Source organism: Myxocyprinus asiaticus, chromosome 11 (genome assembly GCF_019703515.2).
Source record: "Myxocyprinus asiaticus isolate MX2 ecotype Aquarium Trade chromosome 11, UBuf_Myxa_2, whole genome shotgun sequence".
NCBI lineage: Eukaryota > Metazoa > Chordata > Actinopteri > Cypriniformes > Catostomidae > Myxocyprinus > Myxocyprinus asiaticus.
The window spans coordinates 7,161,888-7,170,583 of record NC_059354.1 but is presented as its reverse complement, the minus strand read 5'-3'; positions in this window follow the sequence as shown (position 1 = coordinate 7,170,583).

Genomic DNA, 8,696 nt, shown 5'->3' with positions numbered 1-8,696 from the left:
GGTCTCTAACTCATTAACCTTCACCATGACTAATTCCTCACATTTATCACATGTGAATCCCTCACTGCTGACGGAAGAAGCTATAGTAAACATGTGGCATGTAATGCAGGAAGCAATAATATGAGTGGATGCCATGACTTAGCGCAATTGTTTGTTGTTGTTGGTTGTTCCTGAGCGGTGAGGGTTTGAGATCGATGTGAATCCCTCATGCAATCGTTTGTTGTTATGGTTGTTCTTGATAAGCGGTGCTTTGAGATCAATGCAATAATCCATGTAACACAGAGGAGAAAATGGGTGTGTGCTGTAAAATGCATACAGTTTAATCACGATAAAAATAGAAAGCGGACGCACGTGGAAAAATGCACGCAGTTGAATCGCGATAAGAGAATAATGTGGGGGAAAACCTGATGCGCACTGAAAAATGGCAAATATTAAATATTAAAAGCTGAAAACAGATAGATAAGCGATGCTAAAAAAGCTAGCAGACTACAAACACAGACTCGAGCTAGGCGCCAGCAGCAACAGGAGGTGATGTCAACCCCCAGGTCTTGTGTCTGGATTCAGCCACTTTGGCTGGTTTGAATTATTTACTTTGTGGCTGAGTCCAGGCACTTGTGTTTTGTCTCATGTTATGTGAATGCACTTGGTTTTGTATTTTCTCATTTCCTTGTGCATTTGCGTCTGTCTTATCTTCAGTGATAACCCCACCCTCTCGTTTGCCATGTTACCTGTTTGATTATTAGTTTATTAGTTTCACCTGCCTTCCTCGTTTCCCTCCTGATTTATCTACCTTTATAATCTCATTTTATGGTCTGTCTGGTGCCAGTTCGTTGTGGGATGTTGCTTGTTTTTTTGTCCCCTGTTAAGTCTCTGTCAGTCATGTTTCTGTCCAGGCAGATTTCTGTTGGTTCCCTGTTTTCGCCCTGGACTGTGTTTGTTTTTCCCCTTCGGGGTAGTTGTTGTTTGTTTTTGTTATATGTTTTGATAAATAAAAGCCCATTACGCTACTCTGTGTTTGAGTCCTGCCATTTCCTCAACCAAACCTGACAAGGCCTAATATAAAAGTTCATATTTTAGGATGTATTTTAAGAATCTTTTTACTAGGGTCCTGGGTAGCTCATTGAGTATTGATGCTGACTACCACCCCTGGAGTCGCAAGTTCGAATCCAGGGCATGCTGAGTGACTCCAGCCAGGTCTCCTAAGCAACCAAATTGGCCCGGTTGCTAGGGAGGGTAGAGTCACATGGGGTAACCACCTAGTGGTCAGTATAATGTGTGGTTCTCACTCTCGGTGGGGCGCGTGGTGAGTTGTAATGCGCTCAACAAGCCACGTGATAAGATGCATCGATTGACGGTCTCAGACACGGAGGCAACTGGGATTCGTCCTCTGCCACCTGATTGAAGTGAGTCACTACGCCACCACGAGGACTTTGAGCGCATTCAAAAGGAGAGAAAAAAAAGAGTCTTTTTACTAGCGGTGTGCAGCGAAGCCATTATCTGTATTTGTATCTGTATCTGTTCATATGAAAAAATTATCTGTATCCATCTCTGTACTCGGACAGAACCGGGTGTGGGCAGACCTTAGCCCGGAAGTGCATCAAAACTAAATGAAATGCCCATTTTTAAGTGTTACTCCTACATTTATAGTTTCTATTAATAAAATATGCTTTTTCATAATAATAGCCTAATAATAATAATTATTATTATACAATTATTATTTTAAAAAGTATTATAGAAAAAAAAATCTTACCAGCGGAAGATTAATTTGTAGGCTACATTAACTGTGGAATATCTTGTGGTTTCTCCTGGTATTTCTGGTATTAATATCTGCATGCAATAGAATTTTCATTTGTCTGTGCATGAATAACAACATTATTCTGGAGGCAAGAGGTGCCAAGCAAAATGTGAAATGTCAAGCACACATTTTGCAGTGAATGATAAATACAAATTCAAACATTAAAATAAATTAAAATAAAATCAATATAGCCTACAAACAGGTGAAAGACCCGCAAGTCTATCAAGAATTTTTTACAACAGGACACCATTATTTAGTTAAATAATAATAATAATAATAACAATAATGTTAAATTTATACAGCGCCTTACCTACAGCAGGAAAGTATTCAAGAACACTTAAAATTTTCAAATTTAGCACAGTTTAAAGAAGAAGAAGAAAAAAAAAAGATGGAGCATGTTTCAGTTTCTTAGTTTTACATAAGGAGGAATATTCCTAATAGATGAATACTCTATGGAGTATTTAAACCTTTATGGAGCACTTTTTTTCGGAATAAAGTCTTAACCAGTTAATAACCTTAATCGCTGATGTGGATATAAATGTGGTCAACATTAAGAGATGGAAAGACGAGCTCCGATGTTAAATCACTTCAGGTCAGGAATTTAACATCGCGCTCAGGTTTAGACAGGTTTAAATACATGATAATCACATGTGAATCGTGTGATACATTAACATAAACATTTCAGTTAATGTTACACTTGACAAGCTCCAGACGTGCACAATTAACAGAGACCGAAAATGGAGTCGAGACCGTGCCCATCCGATCTGAAATCACAATGTGCGCATTTTCATTCATTAGGTTTACACTTTAGAAATATTGGCTGCACAGATTCATATATTTGTTGTAAATTTGTATATGTTTATATAAAATGTCAATTTATCCTTGGACTTTTTGGATAATCAGTCATAGAAATATTTTTTATATTATTCGGATGAATCCGTTACTCATTTTGAAGTCATTATTCGTGCCTTTCCAAATAAGGTATTCGGCTTCGGGGACATTCCTACTTTTTACAAAAGGCATTTGAAAGTAGCACAAATAAATTATAAAGCTCTGAAAAATAAAACAAAAAAACAACAACAACAAAACAAAAAAACAGGCTTCTCACACTGTATTCAGTGACAGTACGTTGAAAGTTCTTCAGCTAAAATTGGGCTGTATTTACCAAAATTTGAATCACTGCCCCAGTGGCAAAAGCTGGACATGTTGTTGAGGAGAATTGTGTGAAATATCCAGTACAAATTAAATTTTAATGGACTTGGACTTGTCACGGACTGATGAATTTTTACTCTGACTTGACTCGGACTCGAGCCTTTGGGTCTCGAGATTTTTTTTCAGAGTCCAGCCGAGTCCATGGCATTTGATTTGTGATGCAATGAACAAAATAAATAAATAAAAATAACGAAAAAGAAATAAATGGTCACTCTGTCTGCAAGCAGTTGTAGCACCCGTTTCACCATGAGAAAACACACCTGCAGAGTGGCACACTCAGTCAACCAATAAGCTCAAATGTTACTACGGAGACTGCTGTATAACATCAATTACTAAGGTGGCTGGCACGACAAATACATAAGACAGGTATGTAGCTAATGTACTAGAAACTACAAGGCAGTTTTGCACAGGACTTGACAGCTAGTAAAATCGCACGCGGCGTTTGTGCAGCCAAGACGGTGCTTACATCATGGGTTCGTCGTGGTTCGGAACTTCCTTAAGTCAAGTCACCCACATCATGTCTCTCACAGTCTACTAAAACAACATATAAAAATAAACATTAAGAAAAATATTATTAATATTGGGCTTTTAAGTCTTTAGGCGCAATGTATTGACACATGTAGGCATCTGTAGTCTCTTGTGGTCCACGCAGTGTTGTCAACTTAAACTGGTCCTTGATGAATTAACTGTAACTTTAAATAGTCAGGAAAAAATGTTTTATTGCTAAAGCAGACTGCATCTCTAAAAAAAAACAGATAAACAGCACCTATTTATTGTTTTTCTATTTTAAAAGCATTGACAAGCTGCTTAAAATATGTTATTTTAAAGTCTTTTTCCACAATAAAATGCACAATGAAATCTAAAGTTATTTTGGGCAGCGAAATGTTTTGTTTATAATTTAATCATAGATTGGGTGACCAGACGTCCTGTTTATTACAGAGGACATTCCCGGTTTTTGGTAGGGTCACTGATTTTTTTTCTTCTTAATTTAAATCTCCTCATTATCCATCTCGCAATTGTCTCTGGTATCCTTTGCAGAGAAGAAAATCGATTTTGTTGGTTACCATGGCAATGACGTCATGCACTCTTTGTTGTCCTGTCAGTCAGCACAAATGCCCAAAATAATGCAAAAATGCACTTTCAACAACGAGCTGAAAGAAGCCGATCCATGTAGTCGCACAACTCGTGAAAATGTAAGCGGGGTGTTTTCTGAATGTTAATTTTCCCCACAAGCATGGAGGTAAATTAGAAAAGTGTCACATTCAGACAGCTACACTGCACTTTGTTCAATAGATGTTAAGCTCAATCAACATTTGTGACATAATGTTGATTACCACAAAAATAAATTTTGACTTGTCTCTCCTTTTCTTTAAAGAAAAAAATCAAACTTGAAAATCAAACTTGCCATACTATCTTGACATATAAGAGTTCATAGCACTATAAAAACATACTGTAAATTTCAGAACCGAAAACTTCTTCGTTAATCCAAAAAAAGGCTTTATTGAAACTAAGGTGCCAAAATGACTTGTTCTCTACTTCCTCCTCACTAATACGTCATAGTGAGGTATTACATCAGCACAGGCCAGCCTCTGTATAAACAGATCAATGCCTACTTTATCGTCGACACTGCTTAGGCCCGCCCACCAGTCTTGCCGTTAGAGTAGAGGGGTGAGATTATTTTTGGAGCAACAGGAGGCCATGAAGAAGTCACGATGGCCACGAAGAAGTCACGATGGCCATGAAGATGTCAAGACATTGCAGTGCCAGGTTGTGGGAAACTTGATCTCTTGCATTTGCTTCGCAAGATCCCAACATTAAGAAAGAGTGGCTGACGTTTATTTTTTATGAAGTCCCGGATCGCGTCAGTAAGAACGTGTTTGTTTGCTTCATTTAACCGATGATTCTTTCACAAACAAGACACAGTTCGATGCAGGCTTTGCAGAGAGACTTAAATTAAAAGTTGATGCAGTGCCAACTATACTGGACCCGACAGTGATGTCGCAACAAACAAGTGTGAGTATCCATGTTAATTGTTTTGCTCCGTATGTTACAGACTGTTAGATATGTACTGAGTATTTGATTTGATCCTAGTGATTTTAGACGCTCGTGTATTAGTTTTAATTCACAGGGATCTCTAAGCAGCATATATTTTCTTCTTCTGTTGGCATGATGGCACAATTGCCACAGATGCATCTAAAGAGCATTGATATCAATATATTTAGACAATCTCTTTCCTTTTTAATGAAAACATGACTCATTGTAATGAACAACGTATGCGTTTGTCACTACACTGAATATATTATGAAAGATGATTATATGACGAACGACAGTGCGGCAAACACCAGTGAATGTATCCTGTATACGTTTACATGTTGCACAGTAAGTGTATCCTTTCACAGTTATAAATGTGATAGCACCATGTATTTACACTTTATTTGGTACCGTCATGCATTACTCAGCATTTGTTAAACACAGAAATGCCCCAACTATGTAACAAGATACACATTTTTCTGTCGCGTCTTGGTTTTAAACAACAATAAAAGTAATACCTATTACACAAATAGACAATTAAGTCAATTACAGTGATTACTTACAATGCTGTCACAGACTGTAGTATCCGTGATGTTTGTGGAAGGGGTTAATTTTCTTCAAATTCGGGATCAGACTCTGGCTCAAACATGTATGGATGAATTCCTCCGGTTGTCATTTTTTAACCATCCGAAGTTTTTAAAACAACCCCACACATGCGTAATGGCAGGGCATTTACATTTATCCACATGAAAAGATGTTACCCAATCACAGCAGTTGGCATTTACACTGAAGTCTTCAAGAACACATGCCCCAACGATGTAACAGAGCATTTGCATCAAGAGGCACAAAAACTGGATAGAAAATTATCAACTATTCCTAAATTATGACTACTTTTAATGAAAAATATCACACTAAATTATAAGTGGACCTCAAGGAACATTATAAAATAAAATAAAAATCCAATTCATGACACCTTTAAAAACAGCAAAAATGGAGGTTACCATGAGGCACTTACAATGGAAATGAATGGGGCCAATTTTTGAATGATAAAATACTCACTGTCATAAGACATAAACATTATGCATGTAAACATGATTTTAGTGTGATAAAATATTTACTAACCTTTTCTGTGTAAAGTTATAGCCAATTTTACAACTTCTTTGCCATGACAATGTAATGTCAACAAACATTACACGAAGACATCTCGCTGTACACAAATGATTGCATCGCCAAGGACCCCTCTGTCAAGCTCCTGAAGCTCCTGAAATTTGCAGACGACACCACTGTTATCAGCCTCATCCAAGATGATGATTAGTCTGCATACAGAAGGGAGGTTTAACAGCTGGCTGTCTGGTGAAGTCAAAACCACCTGGAGCTGAACATGCTCAAAACGGTGGAAATGGTTGTGGACTTTAGGAGGAACACCCCAACACTGACCCCCCACCATTCTAAACAGCACTGTGGCAGCAGTGGAGTCATTCAGGTTCCTGGGCACTACCATCTCACAGGACCTGAAGTGGGAGACCCACATTGACTCCTTGTGAAAAAGGCCCAGCAGAGGTTGTACTTCCTTTACCAGTTGAGGAAGTTCAACCTGCCACAGGTGCTGCTGATACAGTTCTACTCAGCAGTCATTGAGTCTGTCCTCTGCACTTCAATAACTTTCTGGTTTGGTTCAGCTATGAAATCAGATATCAGAAGACTACAAAAGACAGTTCGGACTGCTGAGAGGATTATTGGTTGCCCCCTGCCCTCCCTTCAAGATCCGTACACTTCCAGAGTGATAGTACTTCCCTTCAAAAGCAACATTACACAAAATGTACTGTAATTTACACAAATAATCCTGTTCAAAAGTTTGCATCCCCTTGGTTCTTGGTCCTTGTGTTGCCTTCTTGAGCATCAATGAAAGTTTGCACCTTTTGTAATAGCTGTATATGTATCCAAGTGTCAAAAGTTGGATGTCTATATCATATAGCCACTGTTGGGAAGAACTCAAATGTGCAGAAGATGCTGGGAAACCAAAGAATGTACAGTATTTTTCTTATGACAAGTGGGTAGCTTCACAGCTCAGGACAAAGCAGGGACTCATTAACAATTACTACACAAACAGTCATTAATCATAGAGAAAGCAGCACATCATATTAAAGGGTTTGTTTCTGTGCCAGTAGCTCTAAAGCTCCCATGCAGTTTGTCTCATGAACACGCACAGGAGATCAACGGTCGGTGAAGAGTTTCACTTAATAATCAGATTTCGGTTTGTTTCTCACCAAACTTTATCGTATTCCTTCAGAACAAGACATGAGTCGCATACAGTAATTTGTTAGACTTCTGAATTATACTTTTGTGTTCTTCTGAAATATGAAGATGTGGTCACCATAGTATGACATCACTGAGCACAATTATTTATTTTTTTTCTCACAATTTCTCCCTTTGTGTTAAGAAAAAGAAAGAAAATCATATGGAGTTATAACAACACAGGGGTGAGAAAACAATGATTGAATTTTCATTTTTGGGTGAACTAATCCTTTAAGAACCAAGGGAATGTAAACTTTTGAACAAGATCATATGTTTAAATTCAGTAACTATTTTATCTTGTGGAATATAAACTCAGCAAAAAAAAAAAAAAAAGAAACGTCCCTTTTCAAGACACTGTATTTTAAAGATAATTTTGTAAAAATCCAAATAACTTTGCAGATCTTTATTGTAAAGGGTTTAAACAATGTTTTCCATGCTTGTTCAATGAACCATAAACAATTAATGAACATGCACCTGTGGAACAGTCGTTAAGACACTAACAGCTTACAGACGGTAGGCAATTAAAGTCACAGTTATAAAAACTTAGGACTCTAAAGAGACCTTTCTTCTGACTCTGAAAAACACCAAAAGAAAGATGCCCAGGGTCCCTGCTCATCTGCATGAACGTGCCTTAGGCATGCTGCATTGAGGCATGAGGACTGCAGATGTGGCCAGGGCAATAAATTGCAATGCCTGTACTGTGAGATGCCTAAGACAGTGCTACAGGGAGACAGGAAGGATAGCTGATCATCTTCGCAGTGGCAGACCATGTGTAACAACTCCTTGTAACACAGCTTCACAGTAGAAGGGAAGGAGAACACAGGGAAGTGGGTAGTCACTCAAACACATTCGCTTCACAGGCACATAGTTACTTAGACACATCAGCTTCACAAACACAATATATTAAACGCAACAGCTTCAGGAGCACCGTGGTCTTCCTTGTGCCAGACTCTCTCTCTGCTCTGCTGGTGGCATGGCTGCTTATATGCCGCTCTCCCAATGCTCACTGGAATTAGAACAGGTGTTACACATAATCTAGCTCAGGTGCAATCGCCCTTACCGCTTTCTTTCTCTCCGGATGGATGCTTGACCATGCCCCCGCTGCCACACACCTGCACAGGATGGGTACATCCAAATATCACACCTGCGGGACAGGTACTGGATGGCAACAACAACTGCCCGAGTTACACCAGGAACGCACAATCCCTCCATCAGTGCTCAGACTGTCCGCAGTAGGCTGAGAGAGGCTGGATTGTGGGCTTGTAGGCCTGTTGTAAAGCAGGTCCTTACCAGACATCACCAGCAACAACGTCGCCTATGGGCACAAACCCACCTTTGCTGGACCAGACAGGATTGGCAAAAA